The 21497-nt window shown below is 42.4% G+C and overlaps 1 protein-coding gene across 1 annotated transcript in view; it reads left to right on the plus strand.

Moving 5' to 3' along the window:
* The window catches only part of LOC111867569 (ribonuclease P protein subunit p25-like protein), a 145127-nt gene that overhangs the window by 4004 nt on the left and 119626 nt on the right, over positions 1 to 21497 (plus strand). The window contains exon 2 of the mRNA XM_023857552.2: positions 20539 to 20648. The gene's annotated coding sequence lies outside the window, so the exon portion shown is untranslated. The remainder of the gene's footprint in view (positions 1 to 20538; positions 20649 to 21497) is intronic.

Raw genomic sequence — 21497 nt, forward strand, 5'->3', positions numbered from 1 at the left:
TCGGGCGATCATGCATTGTGCTGTATGCTAAACCATTGGAACGCCCTAGCATGGTTGCTGTACTGTATATCGTTGTCTTCCTGTCAGATCAAATCAACTCTTCCACCCGCTACATATTTGCTTCTTTTGCAATCTGAACAGGTCAATCTGGTCGAGCACCATCTTTGAATTTCGAAGGTCCTTGAGAGTATTTCTGGACGTAGTTGTGAACTGCTTTACACGACAAACAATTCACATCGTAAACAGGAAACTGTTATTAATATCCTTTGCATTGAGTCCTTTTGTCCACAGAAGCGCACAACGCTGCTCTTCGGTAGACCTCAAGCGCGGTCGCCATTTTGACTACTGAATCAAGCCTCTGAACATGCGCTTGCGCGTCCATTACCTAGACTGTCATGAAGCTGGACTGTGCTGCTACCTAGTGATACATACAGAATACCTATTATGCCCATTACAGCTGTTTTACTTCCATTTGTGGCCTGTTTACTGACTGTCCCTCGTAAGATATGACAGGCAGAAAGAAACTGCACTGTGTGTGTGCGTAATTAAGTCAACACAATATACACGTAATTTGAGAGGCTGCAGAGTTGTTACTGGTGCTAGGGATTTATGAAGTACGCTTTGAGATGACTTCGTATGGCGTGATATACGTACCAGGTTTCTTGAAGATTGGTAGAGGCGTTCAACTAATATGAAAATTTTGCCTCATGAATTCGAGAAGTTGTGATGTTGATATTACTGAAGGGAGGAATTTATGAAGTACGCCTTTGAGATGGGCTCAGGTGCATGATATATGTATTAAATTTCCTAAAGATTGGTTAAGACATTCAAAAGTTCTGTGGGGTTACACATACAGACACACAGACAGGAAGTAGGTTTCATAAGCCAACTTTTATTCACATAGGGAAATAAGCTGGATATGGTGGGATGGTATGGACTGGATCGATCTGGCTCAGGATAGGGACCAGTGGAGGACTCTTGTGAACACGGTAATGAACCTTCGGTTTTCATAAAATGCTGGGAAGTTCTTGAGTAGCTGCACAATTGGCGGCTCCTCAAGAAGGGCTCGGCTGCATGAGTGAATGAGTGAGTGAGTGAGTGAAGCAAAGTAAGCTAACAAGGGATGCAAAGTTGCAAGGAATGCATTTGGAAGCTGTCTATGCTTCAGAAGTAGGTCTCGCCATAGCTGTTTGAAATATCTACATGGGAGCAAAGCCGTAGGAGAGCTAACAGTCAGTCAGCTAGCTAGCCAAGGAAGTCCCCGCATTTTACGGAAGCTGAAGTTTCATCACCGCGTCCGCAAGACAACCATTTCCTGAGGTAGATGAATTTAGTACATACTCTTTCATCGTTTTTTTTAATATCCTCGTTTTGGAGCGATATTGAAATTGGTATGCACTCTCAGTAAAAGGTTAAAAAAAGATAAAGTTGTCCCTGTGCTTAACTAATTAATCACTATGCCATGAAGTCATATGAGGAAGTGGATGTGTAGATCCACGTTTTCTTGACCTCGGTACTAGATGGAGGTGAGTGGTCAGCTTCACACCCCTGCCGCTTTACCCCCGGTACCCATTGGATAAGGGGCCGTACACACTCAGTAGCTTCTAAATTTAAACGTAGTGTGAACAGAAATCTCGCTGCTCCATTATAAAGTATGTACGAAAATATATGTAATGGAACTTGTTTTTGCCACCTGTCGTTCCACTCAGATGCGGCCAACATTCAGGAAATTGTGTTTGAATTTCCCATTTTCTGTCTACAGTGACTTCACGCTAAACTGTTGTGTTCTGTTATTTCTGCCACACTGTTGAGCTTCTTGAAGCACTTTATTTTGTTTTATACCCTGTGACTACGGGATCGACTACGATGCATATGCCTACTTTATATTTAATCAGTGGGTTTATTCGCGAATGTGAGAAGGCGGTTTGTACTATGAATTTTAAGGAACGATCAGAATTACAAAATGCAGCATGACTTGAATAGCAGTGCGAGTTCATCGTTTAGTAGTTTAACTATTTGTGGCAGAGAAAGAGGATAAAGGGTGTTCAGCAGGTAGTGTGCGTGCTTGGGAGATGCGCATAAAGGTTTATATGGGTATTTCTAGCGACTGGTACAGAAAGATCGGTCATTTGAGTCCAACATAGCATTACTCGTACAATATGTAAGGAACCAGTATGAAATCCGAGATGGACAGGCGGCCAAGTTAAAGAACGTTGGTTGGTCATGTGGAAATAAATACCATTCTACCAGGTCCGTGAACGTCCAGTAACGACAGTCTGTTTACATTGGTGGCCAAACGTCACAGGTTTCACTGTAGTAGTGTGTTTCGCTCATGTTGTGACAGGACTGAGCACTGTAATTTGACTTTGATTATTGTATATAGATGATGTGGATTTTGAATATGTGCAGTCACAACTGCCATAAATGTTATATTAAACGCCGGGGTTGAGAGGGGTCGGGTTACTTTTCGAGTATTTTCTTTGCCCAAAATCGATGTTTTCTTTTAGAAGATAAGGAAACTTGTTCTTGTCTGAGATTGTTTTATTTTTGTTTGACAAAAAGAACCTGTAATGAATCCCACTGTTCGCGCTGTGATTGGTGGGGGAAAAAACGTACTGAGATTTGTTTCTAACGTGGCTACACGGTACACGACTGGGAAGTGTTCGAATTCTTCGCGCTTGGTGGGACTGTCCCAGTAGTAATGACGTCAAAAGGAAGTAGACCAAGCCTGCTTGGGGGATCCCCACAAGAACCGTAGATAGTTCCCATCAGTGTTGATGTTGCGGTGTATTGTTCTGTAAGTAGTGAATGCAGACCAGAAGGAATCTTGGCAGAAAGGCGATGTTCGGTCTGTAGTCTTACATGAAGTGTTCTCGGAGGAGCCGTTTCTCGTGCTTAAATATGTGAAGTCTGACAGAGAGAAATGAAGTGCAAGGACCCCCCCCAAAACCACGACACTGCTTTTATTTCGCATATACGATTAGCACTGTTGTTCTAAGAGCTGGTTTCCCTCGACCGCCAGGCGACTTACATCAAACGTTTGCAACTCTCTTACGCTCGTGCGGCAAAATTTTAACTACCCGTTCGCATGCTCGATTGTTATACACGCCGGTCTGCCCTCCAGAATTTAAAACAGGAACATATTTCTTCGTGTTGTGTGTATCTCTCCTTAATGGTGTCCGATGGGTCACACACGACGAATTCGAAGTTTTCGGCTTCGGTTCCACCGATCGTTGCGAACCGGCTCTAGGATACCTCTGGAATGACCTCTTTTCCCGTCCTTCAGTTTCACCCTATATGATATTACCGAAAACCGAATTCTGATGACTACCTATGCGCCCAGCCTCGCCAGTTGTATGTTCCCCCATTTCCCCCCTTTTCCCTCTTTTTTTCCATTTTACAATGCCATAACTGCTGCAGAGGATATTTATAATGTCCCGGGTTCAAATTTCATCTCGAATGCAGGCTGTCTTATTTTAGGTTATGCGTGGGTTTCCTCAGTCCTCCCGGCAAACTCCGGTTTATAACCTTAAGCCATACCGTTTCTGCGTAATTTCCAATTCATTATTCAGTAATAATGGTAGACACTGAGGTAACTCAATGGTGCTCAGTCTTTCTTGAGAAGTTCATAGTCACTCAGCTGCTCAAGAAGTTCCCCGCCTTCTGTGGGCCCCGAAGGTTTATTACCGTGTGCACAAGAGTAGCGCACCACTGGAGTGAGTGCTGAGCCAAATGAGATCGTTTAAAAAATTTCATGGAAGTTTGGAACACGCATTTTCTGTGTCGAGAATTGTTAGACTCCCTCCCAACCATCAAGTCGGAGAATTGCCCCTTGTCGGTTATCCGTGACTGCTTATTCAGTATATTCACAGCTGCTTTCCAAGTCTGTAGGCCGTCTGCTGCACCTGCAGTCTGAAGACTCCCCACTTCGTTGCAACAAGGGGTCCACTTAGAGGCGCTGTTAAATTCACCGTAAAGCAAATATGAGTTCACTTAGGTATCCTGTGCATCACTGATTGGCATCCTTCCAGCTAGTTGGGGATAATTCCGTTCAATTACGTAAGCACCTTGCTTTCGACGGCCAGTAACCTTTTTAAGTAGGGCCGCCTCATAGCTCAAGCGGTTAGTCGCTGGCTTCCCACCGCGGCGACCCGGGTTCGATCCCAGGTCTCGTCAAGTGGGATTTGTGGTGGACAAAGTGGCGCTGGGGCAGATTTTCTCCGAGTACTTCGGTTTCCCCTGCCAATCTTCATTCCACCAATTGCTCCACGATCACCCTCACCTATCACGTGGGGCTGGTACAATAGGCCAGAAGCGGCCGCAGTACAAGGGAGTTAGTCCCACCCCACTAGCAATAAAAGAAAAAGCTTTTTAAGTAAGTTTTGAACACTGGTATCGTTAAGAGTAGTGCTCGCTGTTGGACACGACGGTTTACATCCCATTATATCTACTTCCTAGGATTCGTTTTAATGTCCTTCCATTTCCTTCCTGTCATGAGGCTTCCTCGTCACATTCTGTAAACTTTTACTATTTCCGCCACCTGAACCACATAAAAACCACCGTTCTGGAATGACTACCTTAATATCTTGATCTGTGTCAATGACGTTGTGTAATATTTCCCACTCCCTGCTTATATGGTCCCTCTGAAGTGTAGGTATCATCCCGTAAGTGGTGTGTCTCCCTGCGAGCAAGGTAACACATTTCACAGTCGTGTGAAGTAACTGGCAGAAACCGTTTTTGTCTACTTCCATTTCTTAAGGAAAGTATATGTCTTCTCGTGTCCCCTTTCAACGTCTGAATCAGTGAACCGATATGGACGTTATGCCATTGGAGGTTATCTCAGCGTCATAATTCCTTCATTCACGAATAATAGCATAGCTGACGCGGAAACCCGTCAGGTGGAAGCGACACTAACGCCATTTATTGTAGAGACCCGACGTGATGTGTTGTTGCAGATCTTAGAAAAATATGTAAATTTTGTTTAAGCATTATTTTTTATAGAAATTAAAATAGCAATATGGCTGTAGTGTGAAAATTGTCTATGACTTTTTTTTAGATGACTGTGATTAATAGACCATTGGAGCATAGAATGTGAAATTTGTATGGAGAGTACACACGTACCTTCGTGACTATATATGAAATATTGTTTTCAAGTCAACAAATTTCTTCTCTACTGACAAAGCCTGGAATTATAATTTGAGATAGTCACTGATTGTGAACTTCCGATACCTGACGGTGAGTCACCCTGTCCAGGGGAAATGTAATGAAATAATGATCGGTGTATGTTTTCCTTAACGTTTTTTGAGTCATCAGTTTGCTTTTTTGTGTTATATTCAAGACTGTTTTGTCCCTTCCCCACTACATTAATCCTAATAACTAAAGGCGGAAAAGTTGCACCATTTGCCGACCATACAAGCATTTTTAAGCTAAATAAAATGATGACAATGGGAATAAGATTGACTTACCTTGAGCAACCTATGTAGCCTTGTATCTGGCAGGGTTTTAGATCTGTCGTGTAATTTGGACATCCCAGCAGCAATATAAAATACACGCTTGAGAGTGCGTGCGTTGTGCGCTGGTTATGAGATTTATCACGTAGTCTGACTTGTAGAAGGAAAAGTTACTTCAAATTTCTTCGTGTGGTCCTCAGGCAAGTAACAACAGACTGTGGTGCAGGGTCCTTGAGGAGAAAGTAATAGACGCCTGCTTCATTTGTGAAACCGGTAGGTTTATTCTCGTGTTCACAAGAGCATGCCATTGATCTCTGTGATGAGCAGTATGAATTCGGTCCACGCTTTTATACCTTTCGGACCTAAGCAGGAGGAACAAATTGCCTGATCATAGTTACTACTCTTCACCAAACTTTGTTAGTGTTATCAAACCAAGGAGGATAGGCTAAGCGGGACATGTAGCACGCATGAGGGAGATGTGACTTGCACGTTGAATTTTAGTTGGAGAGGCTGAAGGGAAGAGATCACTTGAGAGAGCTAGGCGTTTATGGCAAGATACTATTAAAATGAACATGAAAGAAAAACACCTGATGGGCTGCAGTGACTACAAAAATTCACTTTTCTGTTTGAATGAGATTTGTCATTCCAACATATCCTAGTCTGTTCGCCAGGACTCTTGTAATCCTGCGTTACGGGCTGCTGGATACAGCCTTTCTACACGGATTGTTTGATGCAACCTCTCCACACGGCGTTTAATATTCCAGCATGTTTGCCCGTTGCGAAGTAATGACTCTATAAACAAGTCCCGTTGCTAGGCAACCGATTCCTAACACAAGGAACAAACTGGGAAGCGGCGTTCTCTGCGCGGACCGTACCGATGTGTTATAAGCAGGACAGGTCTAAAGTTTAGTTAGTTGTGAGACGGTCGCCGGCCAGTAAGGGCATGAACAATGAAGTTGAGGGATCTACGGCGTTGAAAGCCGTTACCAGGCAACGTCTGGTGAAGAGACAGCAGACTGAGAAGACTTAGTACGTGCTGTACTGAATTGTAGAGTGTGTGAATTAGCGATAGCGCTAGAGTTACATGTAGTTACCATCTGTAAATATTCCGTAAATCAAATTACCAATATAAGTCCCGTCTTTAATCACACGGTATCACGTGACAGTATGCTTCATCATTAATATTCGGATCACTTCTGTTTTTGACGAGTTCTTAACGATATGTTGCAGAAATGCGCAATTCACTTCTCCATGTTTATCTTTTCGCTTGTTCACATGTAACAATTCTAGAACCGCTAATCGGATTTGCATGAAATCTGATATTGCTGAGTTTTAAAATCTGTCTACACGTTACAGTTTTAGTTAAAATTAAGACTACAGCGAGGGACGCTTTACATGAAGACCTGTTACCTGTGGTGTGAACATTGCTCGAGACCACGAAATTTGAATACTTCATCACATGTTGGATTTGAGGTTGTTACAGTGGTGACTATTAGGAGGACGGTGTTCTGGATCGTAACGCCGTGTTGGTAGGAAAGAGCCCGACGTTTCGCCTCAATCTCCAGTGTCTAAGAGTAAAGCCAAGCAACAAATCAGCAAGAAGCTGGCGACAAGGAGATCCCTGAATATGGAGGCGATATGTTCCTCCTAGACGTCGGGCATTTCCACAACCACGCGGCGTTACAACTCAGAAGATCGTACTCTTAATTTTTCAAGTGTCTTGCCAGAATTGTTTCCATCTTGTATACTATTATTATTATTGTTAGTGGGGTGGGACTAAGTACCTTGTACTGCGGACACTTCTGGCCTACTGTACCAGCCCCAGATGATAGGTGACGGTGATTGTGGAGCAATTGGTGGAATGAAGATTGGTAGGGGAAACCGAAATACTCTGAGAAAACCTGCTCCAGCGCCACTTTGTCCACCGCAAATCCCACTTGACCAGACCCGGAACGAACCCGGACCGCCGCGGTGGGAAGCCAGCGACTAACCGCTTGAGCTGTCTTGTATACTACCTTAGGCCAGAAGTGGCCGCAGTACAAGGGACTTAGCCCCACCCCACTAGCAATAAAAAAATCTTGTAAACTAAGTCGTTCGAAGTTTTGTATCCCCACCATAACTAATTATTCTTGCAGCTCCGCCCATGACGTCATTAGCGACCAATGAACGAGAACCCGTACAGTCTGCATTATTGATGACATCATGGGTAGTGGTGAATGAGTTGTATCCGCTTTCCCTAAGAGCTTGAGGAGCTTGAGGTCAGAGGACGACCGACAAGTAGGGTGCATGTCTTCTGTTACCTACACGGTACATGATTTCACGACCGATCGTTTGTAAAAGTGCTGTCTCATTCTCTTCAATGGCGGAGTCTCATCATGAAGTATCCATGTTAATTTTTAATAGGGGAATAGATACTGCTGTTTGTAATGTAATGAGGAGCTTCGTAACTTATAATTTATGCCTGAGGTTACAGTAGTATAAAAATATTGCAGGCCGTATGTGACGCATGAGGGAAATGAGAAACGCTTACAGAACTTCTGTTGGTAAACCGTAGGCTTATGGGAAGAGAACATCTAGGATCCTTATGGGTAGATGGGAGGCGAAGGTAAAACAAGGTAAAGTTGTCCCTGTGCCTAACTAATTAAACACTACGCCATGAAGGCGTATGGGCGAGTGGATGTATACATCGTACTTGACCTCGGCACTAGCTGGAGGTGAGTGGTCAGCTTCACCGGGGCGGTCACTTTACCCCCAAGGAAAAAAACTCTGATACCCACTGGATAGCGGGTTCGGTCAACCTCAGAGCCGGTCTGGAGAAGAGAAAATTCTTGACTCTACCGGTTCTCGAACTGCGCGATGGCGTAGTGGTTGAGGAGCTATGCTACAAGCCGGAAGGTCGCGAGTTCAAGTCCCGATGAGGTCATTGGATTTTTTTCAGTTGAACTAATCCTTCCAGCCGCACTATGCCCTGGGGTTTACTCAGCCTCTAACAGAAATGAGTACCAGGAATTAGTTAAATAATTTTCCTGAGGAGCAAAGCGCGGCCAGCGCGTAAGGCTCGCGACCCTATGGGTCTTCACGGCCTGGTATAGGGATAGCTTTACTTTACTTTTACTATTAGCTTCTCAAAAGAGATTCTTCACCATGGAAATAGATTTATAGAGAAATGGGGTTTCATGGTATGTACCGGTTCCATTAGTATAGGTTGATTTCCAGTAGTATACTTTCTTCGAACGCGGTAATGAATCTCCGTGTTCATTAATTTATTCACTAGCTGTGAATAAACTATAAGATATGCCCATGCATGTATTCATATACCATGGGATCGGTTTATTCCCTTATTTTACAGCACTGTAGGCTCTATTTATGCAGACATGTTTATGGTTTAATTACAGACGCTGTCAGGAGGAAACTCCATAATGAGGAGCTTCATAACTTATACTCTTCTCCAAGTATAATTAGAATGATCAAGTCAAGGAGGATGAGGTGGGCAGAGCATATAGCATGAATGGGGGAGATGAGGAATGTGTATAGGATATTGGTGGGAAAGCCAGAAGGGAAGAGACCACTGGGAAGACCAAGTCATAGGTGGGTGAACATTATTAAAATGGATCTTAGAGAGACAGGATTGGATTGATCTGGCTCAGGATAGGGACCTGTGGAGGGCTCTTGCGAACACTGTAATGAGCCTTCTGTTTCCATAAAATGCTGGGAAGTCTTGAGTAGCTGCAGATTTGGCTTCTCAAGAAGGGCTTAGTTCCATAAGTAAGTAAGTCAGCTCAGACTGTACCTGTATAGCGTGGAATAGTGGGACGATTAGTGAATAATAAGGTGGTATGAATTTGGAAGGAAGTGATCTTGGCGTAATGTGAGATACTGACTCATCATTTACCTTGAGGGATTGAGGAAGTGCATGGAAAGCTTCAATCAGAATAGGGAGCCAGTTTATATGACGAGACTTTAACCAGAGACCTCCAGAATAGGAATGAGGTGTGTTGCCCTCTCTAGCGCGACGTTTGGTGAACGATGTATCGAAACATGACCGATGTAATCCGTTCTGTCGAGTCACTGTTCTGTGTTTCATTTCCGGAAGTTCCTTTCCTAAGTCACTAGATAAAAGCGATATCTGTGTCCTGGGATCGGAGCATCGTTTCGGTGTGTGCTGCTAAACTGTACAGTGATATTCACTCTGTAGTTGTTCCTTGTGAAGTATGACTCGTGTGTTTTAAACAATGAGAGTGCTTGCTTACGTGGATGTTAAAATAAAAAGTGACAACGAACAGACACAGCCAAGAAAGGACACATCACAAGACACAATATACACAAAATATAGGAAGAACGACTCCCATAGTGGAAGAATAATATAATACGCGAGTTTGAAATAAGACGTATAAGATGATAAATCTTAACAGATTTTAATATATTATATTTAAGCATCCTGTTACACTCACACAATATATATGAGACAAACTCCGTCTTAAGTGCAACAATTTTATTGTAGTTCTTTCTTCTTCCCTTCCTCCACACTACATGTTTCGGCCCTAAATGGCCATCATCAGGTGTGTATTCTTACGTAGCTGCTACACTGCCCGTAGTTTAAAATTTAAAATCAGCAGTCTTTCCAATTGTATGTATTTTAAAATTTTAAAATTTAAATTTTAAACTACGGGCAGTGTAGCAGCTACGTAAGAATACACATCTGATGATGGCCATTTAGGGCCGAAACATGTAGTGTGGAGGAAGGGAAGAAGAAAGAACTACAATAAAATTGTTGCACTTAAGACGGAGTTTGTCTCATATATACATTTTAATATATATAAATTTTATTATAGTACATGAAGAATATACATTTTAAATCATTTTATAAACGACACATGATGGCAAACAGTGCAGTAGTTTAACGTAAATAACACACCTGAGGATGGCACAGTGATGCCGAAACATGTAGTGAAGTGACAAGTGAGATTGTATGCGCTAGAAGACGGTCAATACATACATATCGTGGACGAGAATCAGTGCAACAGGACGCTAAAATACAACACAATTAAGATAGTTTCGAAAAATAATTAAGGCGAGGGCCATATGTCTTTAATGGTTTGAAGAATATTTAAGGAAAACATTTCGTGAAAGAACATTTCTTCCGTCGCAATATCGCCACTTTGTCTCTCACTAGGTCCCAAATTGTTTTTTTGTCTTCTGGTATAATTGGATCCTGCTAGGATCTAAAAGTTTGTGACGATGGTACATTAGTACGAATATTATGTTTCTGGACTTTATTTTTCAATACATAACTCAGTTGGGCCCAATCGTTAGAGCTAGTCCCGATCTCCAGAGAACCCAGACAGAATCCAGTCTCCGAAAGTTGTATTTTGAAAAATAAACAGGATGGTTTTTAGATACAGCCAAGATGACGGATAATGTCCAGAAACATAATATTTGTAGATTCTGTTCTCTTCGCCTTACTACACCCTACAGTGCATATCTGAAATTGGTTTCAAGGTTCAAAATGCTTGAAACTGAACAAGAATTTAACGTTACTTTTCAGTACTGAGACATGTTTATTAGAAATTTAGACTTACATTTGAGGCAATAGGCTATAACAAATACGTACACGCACGCACACACATAAGTCTTGTTATTTATACCTCCGTGTTTTTTAAAACTGGCTTTAAATACTTTCCACCATGTCACAGAGATATAAATCGACGAAGAATCCATATTGGAATGACCCTGGTCTGTCAGTCATATAACGTGAATCCAGAGTAGGCCATGGTTGTGACCAGGAATGGCTGTGCATTTGAAGCCGGTTCCGTTTTTGTTTTGCGGACTCCTTTTGTTTACTTAATGGCGAAGGCAGTCTGTTAATGCCATAATATATTACTAGAGCTGTCTCTCAAAAAGCAGTTTTGAGAACTTAGATCGGTACTTTCCTTCAGGTATTTCATTCTGTGCGGCGAGGTTAGCAAGAATTGCGAAATAATAATTTTACAATTCAGTGATCCATTTCTATGTGAAAGTTTTACTGGTACAGATTACATTACATTTTGCAAATATGACCTCAGAATTGTACATCGTGACTGTTGTAATAATTAACACATGAATTGTGTATACAGAATTTGTTGGTAGTTTTATTATCTGTCTCCATACATAATTGTGCATATCTGACTTCTGCAGTTCATTACCTATTGCATTCAGACCTAAAACTAAACACATATTTGCACGGCAAATATCTGTTTGTTTGAAAATACTACAGAATAAAAAATTACAAATTTTTCGAACATCTAATAACAGAAAATTTTTTAATCTGACGTTAAGTGGTGCTGTGTTGCTGGCACCTCGGGCTTTGCATAGTCGTTATGTTGACGTAACGGCTTTCCATGTGTAGACTGTAGTTTCTTCTTACTTCTTTGGGCCCTGTAGCCGGTTCCCATTCGGGATTAATCTGGTACTGTATATCCTACAGATAATTGATAGGTCTCCTTGGACGGGTGATCAGCCCGTTGCAAGGCCACTACCCACACGTGACAACACAAACAGAGGAGGAACGCTGACAGACGGGCCGCACCATGGTTCAGGTGGTTAGTCGCTGGCTTTCCCCCGCGGGCCGCTGGCTTGTATCTGCGTGTGTAATTAAGATGCCTAGCTTATATGTGATATGGAAGAAGGATCGTGGGAATATTTTAAATAAACGTGAAAGAGCCAGGCACCGAATGACTTGATGTACGGGATAACGCTATATTCGGAAGGTAGCCACTTAGAATTTCGGCTTGTTTAGAGATATCCTTATTAAGGCTTTCTCTGGGTTTCCTCAGTATCCCCATACGAATGACGAGATGGTACCTTGAAACTAAACACAGTCCTCTGTATCCATCATTCTCATATATTTCAGCACTTTATGATACTTCAGTTGAAGCAGCCTCGTTAAATATCGTACTCCATTATCTGAGAGCCATATCACTTGTTTTGTGGTACAGAAGTGGTTAGAACTTCTGCGTTGTGTTCGAAATTCCATTGATTCTAATCTAGGCCGGAATACTGGCTACCCGCCTTTGTGTGTGTGTGTGTGATTTTCCTCTTTACCTTTCTCGAAGTTCATACAGAACACCCAAAAACGTACGACCCCCGTTCTTCGTAAGTCAGCATTCATAGCCAACCTGTAATTTTTATTCGACGATTTAGGTTATTTCTGTCTTTCCCCGAACGTTTGTAACCACCTCCGATACTACACGGCCCTGAAGTCCGGAATAACCACAGCCTAAATGATTAGCGCCCTGAAAAACTCAATATATGTAAATCCCTGTCGTTTAGAAAAAGCCGAAATAAACTAGGAACTAATATGTTCTTCGGAGTTTTTAGCCTGTGATATAGGCTGTACCAGCTCCGAGCAAGTTAATTGTGTAAGAACTAAAGTCTTTTGTAAATGACAGTAGGCCTGTCTCTTATTCCAATAAAGATGGCCATTTTCATGAAAGAAGAAGCACAACGCAGGGAACCATTTTACATTAAATTATATTTTTTCCGAGTGAAAAAGGTAAAGTTATCCCTGTAACAGGCCGTGAATACCCAAAGGGTTGTGAGACATTCAGTCTCCCACATTTTCTCTGGACAGTCGACTCACAGATGGAGGTGAGGTTGTCATCCTTACGCTCTGGCCGCCCTTTACCCCCAGGAAGATTCCTGGTAGTCATTTCTGTTAAAGGCTGAGACGACCCAAGGTCCGTAATGCGGCTGAGAGGGTTAGGTTAATTGAAAAAAATCCAATGACCTCATCGGGAATCGTACCCGCGATCTTCCGGCTTGTAGCATAGTGCCNTCCGGCCGCCCTTTACCTCCAAGAAGATTCCTGTTAGTCATTTCTGTTACAGGCTGAGACGACCCAAGGTCCGTAATGCGGCTGGAAGGATTAGATTAATTGAGAAAAACCAATGACTTCATCGGGAATCGTACCCGCGATCTTCCGGCTTGTAGCATAGTGCCTCAACCAACTACGCTCTAAAATTATCTCAGTAATTAGGAACACGAAGAATTAAGTTATTTTCTCTTCGTAGATGGCTCTGTCATTACGTAATTATGTTAAATCAACCTAAAATACTGTGAACCAATAAGTGAAATACCCTCGTACGCCGCTTGAGTTCTGCAACAGGTATTTGCGATTGCGGACATATTTCTTGTTAGTTTATATTTCCTGTGCTATTGGTCAGTTCTTGTGTACAATGATGGAATACATTTCTATTCAAGGTACAGGGTTCATCGTCTAAAGTACGCGAATGGAAACAGGACAATGTCTCGAGTATTGCGAGGAATTTCTCGTGAAGTACTGTGACGCACCTTTAGAATAAATACACCATCATCAATGTCCGTGAAAATTTCGAGAGGAAACACCCTTCACTTGAAGCAATTTCTGTTGAAGGGCACGTACCGGTACGTGTGCTTAAGAACAGGGGTGGATAAAATACGACTCGTGAAACAGTTCAGCCGGATCCTTGGCAGTGTTCAGGCGTTGTTACTAATACACATCTTTATCACCCTTTATTTTCTTAAGGTGTGTATAAGTGAGAAGAAGTATTTTAGTTTCAAAAGTTGAAAGTCAATATTTTGATGGAAATGCAAGTTCTTTAGTACGTCGCACAAATTGTATTAATTGTGTCTCCCATCTTCGAATGCTGTTGGTGTCTGTATCGAACCAAGTAAGCACAGCTCTTTATTGACAATATACATAAATCAATACAAAGTCATTATTAGTTTTTTAAGGGTTGTGAAGGCTTGACGTTTTGTTTTGTCGCAAAGCGCAATTCAGTTTTAGCGAAAACTGTAAACTTCGTGAGCAACTGAATATATCGTACATCCCCCACAAGAAAGGTATGTATTCTGATAATATCATTGATGATTACTATTAAACAGATGCAAGAAAGTGTGTTGACACTTCTTCTAGCACGACGGAGCCAGGTACCGTTTACTCAGCAAAACCTATCTGCTATATTAGGAGCCTTTGCTTTTCTTCCACTTTTTGTTATAGGTGCACCATGTGATAATGCTTGCTTCGGTTCTTTCCCTCTACTGTGCAGGTGATGAGTAAGACAAAAAGAACTTGGGGAACCTAGAAGCAACGTTGAAGGTTACTGGAGCGGTTAAAAAGAAAGAAATAGGTACGCTTGAGGCGTATCGAAACTTCAGTATGCCTCGATCTACAATAAGAAATCACTTGAAGGAAAGTGCATAGATAATGTACAGGCATCTGTGGAATGAAGGCTCGGAGGGAAACCAGTTTTAGCTGGACCATTACAAGAGATCAGTTGATATATTGTTCCGCTATGATGGAAAACCAGCTTTCGAACTAAGGACAAAAGATCTTAAGCGAATGGTATATCAGAAACTAGTCGAGTCATCCATTCTCCGAAAGCAAGCAATCAGCAGGGGAGAGACGGATGAAACTGTTCATGCAGAAGCAGCCGGATCTCTGTCGCCGAAAAATCCAGAGGTAGCGTTCAGCTGCAGGAGTGAAGGGTTTTACCCGGGAAAATATATTTGTGCCTTTTTGTATTCTTCAAATATAAATGGAGAAAATACATTTTTTAACAAGAAAAAAGTTGTAAGTTTTGAGGTTTTCACGGCGATGACTATGAAGAAAGTCGTCTTCTGGGATCTGGCGTCGTGTATTCTTGGNTCAGTGTGGCAGTACAACGAAGGTAATGAGCTTGAAAGGTTAGCGTCAGTTTGTCAGCCTCTCTTCTAACGAAGGCGATGTCTAATGCCTGTTACCGCATGCATGGGAGCCTCAGGACAATTCGTGTCACCATTATCGGCATTCTCCCCAAAAAAAAATGTGAACTTGGGGTTCCTTGATCGTGTGCCATCGGCAACCATTGCTGCCTGTCATCCTTCCGGCTTTCGTCGGCAGGATATATGCGTGTTTATAGTTGGTGTCAATTGCTGAGCGTATTTCGTACGAACTTGTCATTCTGATTTTGAACGGACTCTACTCCTACACGAAAAACATTGACATCATCAACAGAAGCTGCAAGCAAGGGCATGTGTGTTGCGTGTTTATTCCCGCGTTCTACTGACAGGGTGCAAACATTGAATGTCTCATTCACTAGCGTCTTCAGGCGTTACTACGGTGAAGTCACCATGTGGCTGGAAATACGTCCAGATCATATTGTTACATCCCACCAAACTGCACGTGGGGGGCTGGGGTTTAAATCATACTTACGGTCTGCAGCTGTGAAAATTGCCGTGAATGACTTTAGGAAAACGGGAATTTTCCTCGTACAGACTAATATTTTCGATTAAGATGTCTTCATTGTAGAGCGAAAGCGGGAAGTATGTTACCATCCCATGGACAGTGATCACTCTAACGATAATGACTGTATCCTGCCAACAGGTGTTTCACCTGTGCCTGGAATGTAGCCAGTCGCAGCGCATCTGACATCAGGAGCTCTCATAACTCGATACTGAAAGAACCATGAAACAGTTTTCACAATACGATGTTGTATCCGAATTATTTTCGTCAAGTTTGCAGATGCAGTTGGTCTCTCTGTCTTCTTATCGGATGCCTGTGATTTCTATGGTTTTCATCCCTCGGTGGTTTGAATTCTAGTGCATTCTTCAGTGTTCTGTTTGTCTTCGTTCCGTACAAAGTAATTTCCATACTTCCTCGTACGAAACCAAATTCGTCTCCAAATTAGGTATGTGCTCTGAACTCAGAGTTAACAGTTCTCCATAGATGGTTCCATAACATTATCGTATCGCTGAATAAGGTATGTTACAAAATTTGGTAGGTTATCTCAGTGTGTTGTGACCAGCTTGTCTGACGGTCTTCAGTTTCACGTGATGCTAGACACATTTTTGTCTCTATTTATTTGGTTATCTAATGTTATGAATTTTCAGTTTGTCTGGACTAAGGCAGACACCCATACTTAGCGTTTTCATTGTTATTCCGTATTCCGTATTGAGGGGGTGGGTTTCCCCATGCACTTAGACCGATTAATGGTCCATTGTGCGTCCCCCTTTAATTTCTACTGTCTCCATACCCTACCGGTACTGGTCCTTACTATCAGCCCCTTTCTGCCAGCGAGGTTCCAACCTCCTCTGGCAGTGGTATCTAATAGTTAGTCCCTTTCTGTCAGGGAGGTCCCCCCTCTGGCAGTGGTACCTAATACTTCCCCCATCTACCGGAGGCATTGGAAACTACTTGGGCAGGAAACATTTTGCCAAATTTAGCTCAGAGGTCTCCTAGAGACATGAGGATCTTTTACGTGCCGTAAATCTACGACATGGGACCCACGGCTTAAAGTCCCTCCCGGAGGACTTGTTCCCTGAATTTTCCGCCCTTAAAAATTCCACGACCTCCGCCGGGTTTGAACCCGCGTACCTTGAGTCATGAGGTGGGAACGTTACCCCTAGACTACGGAGGCCGCTGTTTTCATTGTTAAGTTGACGTTCTTAGAAAGAGGCTGTTACGGTCTGAATAATGTGGGCGCATGCTTTCTGGCAATGTGCATATCTATCTTGCATTGTCTTGCTGGTAGATGTCATACGATTTATTTCTTGTTCTGAGTAATAGACTTCTAAGAGACGATAAGAATCCAAAAGATTTTCCTGGTCGTTGTGGACTATTTTTTGTTATTGGAGTTCTCGGAATAGACTCCTCAGCGGTCTGATGGTGAGGAGCTGTTTCGTCATTTCCGGAATTGGAAGTATTTTTCTGCCACTCTCACTTACAAACCCGTGGTTTTTATAACAGTACAGGAAGTTTAGACAGTATGGACCCCTGTTTTGTAAAATGCACGTAAATAATTTTCGTAAAAGCGTATAGTAACATATTCAAGAAATATGCACCTTTTATTATTTTATTTATTCGGGAATGTAAAGCAAGAAAATGGCAGCTGCATTAGAACTGCGTTATCATTCGGTTTGATGGGGATAACTACTGAATCATAGGAGCTAAACTTGTGAAATTTGATGTGGAGATAGATCATAAACATACCTACAGATTGAAGAAAGTTGTCTTCTGGGTTTAGGCACCGTGTATTCTTCGTTTTGGCCGACGTTTCGGAGGAACGTAGCGCCTCCATCTTCNACCTACATATTTTATACGAAATATTGTTTACTAATCAACAGTTAAAAACGTGGCGAGTATCCAAAATGTAGAGGTTATGCCCGACAAATTTAAATTACACCGAATCTATACTTAAAGAATATGTTCTTTACAGAAAGAATAATGAACTGTAACATATAAGGGTTTGACTTCACAAGGATACAATGTTACGCTCATATACCGCAAATCCAAAACGCTAGTGCATGAACGAATTGTGATTTAATTTCGGATTATAAATATACGCTGTCTTAACGAGACATCAGTAACACAAGATCAGCAGGACTGGAAGTCTGCAATAGGAAATTAGGCATATGTTTTCTAACCTGAACTTGCTCCGTTTGTGAGAGTGAACCCATCTGTCTTTTGCAGGAAGACCACGGACATTATTTATCAGATATAAAAATATGAATATGTACAGAAGTCTTTAATTCTTAAAATGTTAAACACCGCAGAGGCAAGGAGGAAATAAAGAGTATAGCAGGCCTTTAGTTCAACACATGCTATTTACAGTGAGAATTGCGAAGTTCGCCAGCTGCCATATTTGGCCGCTTTTTCACGAGACCACATGACCAACGCCGTGTTTTGCACTTTGTCCACCGTCTTGATTTCATGCCATGTTTCTGCGTCTAGTTTAACTTTTATATTTTGGTCAAACAGAAACACGACAGTTTTTTTTTTGTACCAGTCTATGCAGACGAATCTCTCCTCATCTCTCCTTATATGTGCCTGCTGAACGTCCTTTCTCAGATTTCTTTCCGATCTATATTTTTTTAAGTAACAATCCATTAGATGGTGCTATTTCTTGTTATTCAGTTTATTATAAGGTTGCTCTATTTATATTTCTTGATCGTTCATTAAAGACCGCCTCTGTGGTCTAGTGTTCAGATTTCCTGGCTACAGATCCATAGGTCCCGGCTTCGATTTCCAGCACTACTAGATTTTCTGGAATGGGGTCCACTCAACCTCGTGAGGATAATTGAGAAGCTATTTCAAGGAAATAGCGTCTCCGGTTTAGAGAACCGAAATTAGCGGCCGTGGGGATTCGTTGCGCTGACCACGTGACACATATGGGAAATTTGACATTACTTTCTGTAAATTGGCCTAATTGTAGTGGAGTTACAGGTAATCAACATAAATAGGTTTCCCTGTGGTTGCTAAGATAAATCGAAAAATGGAGCAGGTAATTATAAAATGTATTTTCTTTCGTCTGTGGCAAGGTAAATATCCTCTAATACAACTTGTGGACCGGCATGAACGATCCCTGGACTATTGTATGACCACTGGTCCCTGTGGTGTGTATTTAATTATGATTCGCGCATTCACACGAGGCTCATTATGCTTAAGAATATCGCATCTTTATTTATTTTCAGATCCGTTCTTTGAATTCAAGTCTGTATATCAGTGACCTCATAAAAACTTTGGTTCCAGGTTAACAATGGGTTCGGCATTTCAGCACGAAGCGCATGCCTATAGTCATTGTTTTCCTTGATGCATTACATTTAGTACAAACTTCTTGTTTTAATGACTTGTGATGAGGTAAATAAAGTGCCGAGTACTGTGCGAGGAAGCCCCTCTGTGGGCGGCCATGCCCGTGGCTGTGTACAGTTACTTGTGCACTGCAGTGAACCTTAACCTTAACCTTAAGCTCTCAGTTGCCCATGGCGCCTGGTTACTGCCGAAGAAACAAAGAGAGGACGAAAATATAAGATTGAAAAGACCTTCATACAACGCTGCCAAATAAAGCACGATCAAAAAGTCTCTCTTGTTGTGACTGATGATACTGGATTTCCCTAATTTTTGCGTTCAGCATGTCTGCCTAATACTCTTAAGAACGAATACTTCCCACGATTACAACAGGGACTCCCTCAAGCAAACCTTTGCCGTGGTAGCATTACAGAACAAAACATTTGCCCTGGATTCATATCTGTGTGATTTTTTGTGGTTTGATGACATTTAGTCATTGAATGATTACATAACATTTATGGACCGATGGCCGAGTTTGTTCATGACAGGCAGAAGGAAGAAAATCCCAGGATTTGGACGAAACTCGTAGGTATTTGAAATCAAGTTACTTCTGACGTCATGTGTGTACGAGGAGCCTAAAATTACGGCTTGGTGGGAAGCAGACGCGTATGTTCAGCGCAACTGAACGGATATGGATGAAATTGGTATCATGACGTCTGAATCGGAAGTTGCTCTACTGCCATTGTGCGGATACCGGAACCTGGGTTTTGTGTACCGACCGAGTAGCTTCAGTGTGATACTGGAACTGGGACCCGAAAGGCTGTTAGAAACGCAAATTATACTTAGTACACCGAATTAAAAGACGAACAATAAAGCGCTGAAGGCGTTCAAAACATTACATAAAAGGATGGAAACTACCAGGCAACAGGACGCCCGACAAAGTTGCATACGACACAGGCGGGCTAGAAAGCGTCTTATTTATAAAAATAAAAAATATGTGTATAACGTGTTTTTGCATTAATTTATAACCCTACAGTGTGGAATAGGAAATAATTTGTTGAACCCCCTAAGGTAAAGCTGTCCCTATACTTAACTAATTAAACACTAGCGCATGAAGGAGTATCGGGGAGTGGATGTATAGATCCACATTTTCTTGAACTCTGCACTAGTTGGAGATGAGTGGTCAGCTTCACTCCCTGGCCGCTTTACCCTGGGGATGGAGTCCCCGGTACCCATTGGATAGGAGGCTGGGTGGGCCCCAGAGCCGGTCTGAACGACGTGGAAAAGAGAAAATTCTTAACCTTACCGGGACTTGAACCGCGACCCCTCTGTCATCCAGACCGTAGCCAGTCGCTATCCCGGCTCCTACGTTGAACATCCTTGTGTTCTAAAAACGGAAACTGCGTCACCATGAACAGTAACTGATGCTATCATCATCTTCGAGAACTCTACATGTACTTGTATATTTAATTTGCACATTCAAGGCCTGCTCGTGGTTATTTTGTATGTTTGTTTGTTTTTTTTCAGGAGGAAGTTAATTTCTTGTTTCCTGTTACTTTCTGCGACCACCAAAAGTTGTAAAAGAAACTGTGCGCCACAGGACATTTCTTTTTCCAGCCGTTCTTCGTCTTCAAAGAGTGAGTAACACTGCGTAGTTTAAAGAAAATTATATCTCTACCATTGCCGTTTACCGTATTTCCATAGGGACGAACTTTCCCAATTTCGTGGCATACCATATTTCGAGGTGCAGCCACCTGCTCACGATGGTTCCTCGCTCTCGGATTATACTACCCTGAAGATGGAGACGATACTTTCCTGCGAAACGTCAGTTTACACTATACTCGTATGTACACGGCGCCACATCCCAGAAGATGGCATTCTTCATAGTCACCGCCGTGAAAACCTCAAATCTTACACCATTCTTCTTGTTTGATATTATAAATGCCAGGATATTTCAACGTGTTTTTCTTTTTAGTTCTATTGCTAGTGGGGTGGGACTAAGCCCCTTGTACTGCGGCCGCTTCTGGCCTATTGTACCAGCCCCAGATAATAGGTGAGGGTGAATGTGGAGCAATTGGTGGAATGAAGATTGGCAGAGGAAACAGAAGTACTCGGAGAAAACCTGCCCCAGCACCACTTTGTCCACCACAATTCCCATTTGTCCAGATTCGGCATCGAACCCGGGCCGCCGCGGTGGGAAGCCAACGACTAACCGCTTGAGCTATGGTGCGGCCTTTTTCAACGTGTTACTTTAGTTATCAGTGGACTATTCTTGGACTTCATGTTGTGGTCTTCCGGGTTATGACGCCATGTAAGTAGGTGGGTGCTCACTTCCAGATTTGCCCCTTATCTGAGTGCCATTTCATGAAGACTTTTTGGTGGAGTTGAAGATAAAACGCGCGTTTGGACATTCAAGGTACCGAACCCGGTCGCCTAGGCCGTAGCCACCCAGTTTACGGACGAGTTGTTATGCACATGCTCACAGT

The sequence above is a fragment of the Cryptotermes secundus genome, unplaced genomic scaffold, assembly GCF_002891405.2.
Source record: "Cryptotermes secundus unplaced genomic scaffold, Csec_1.0 scaffold480, whole genome shotgun sequence".
Classification (NCBI taxonomy): Eukaryota; Metazoa; Arthropoda; class Insecta; order Blattodea; family Kalotermitidae; genus Cryptotermes; species Cryptotermes secundus.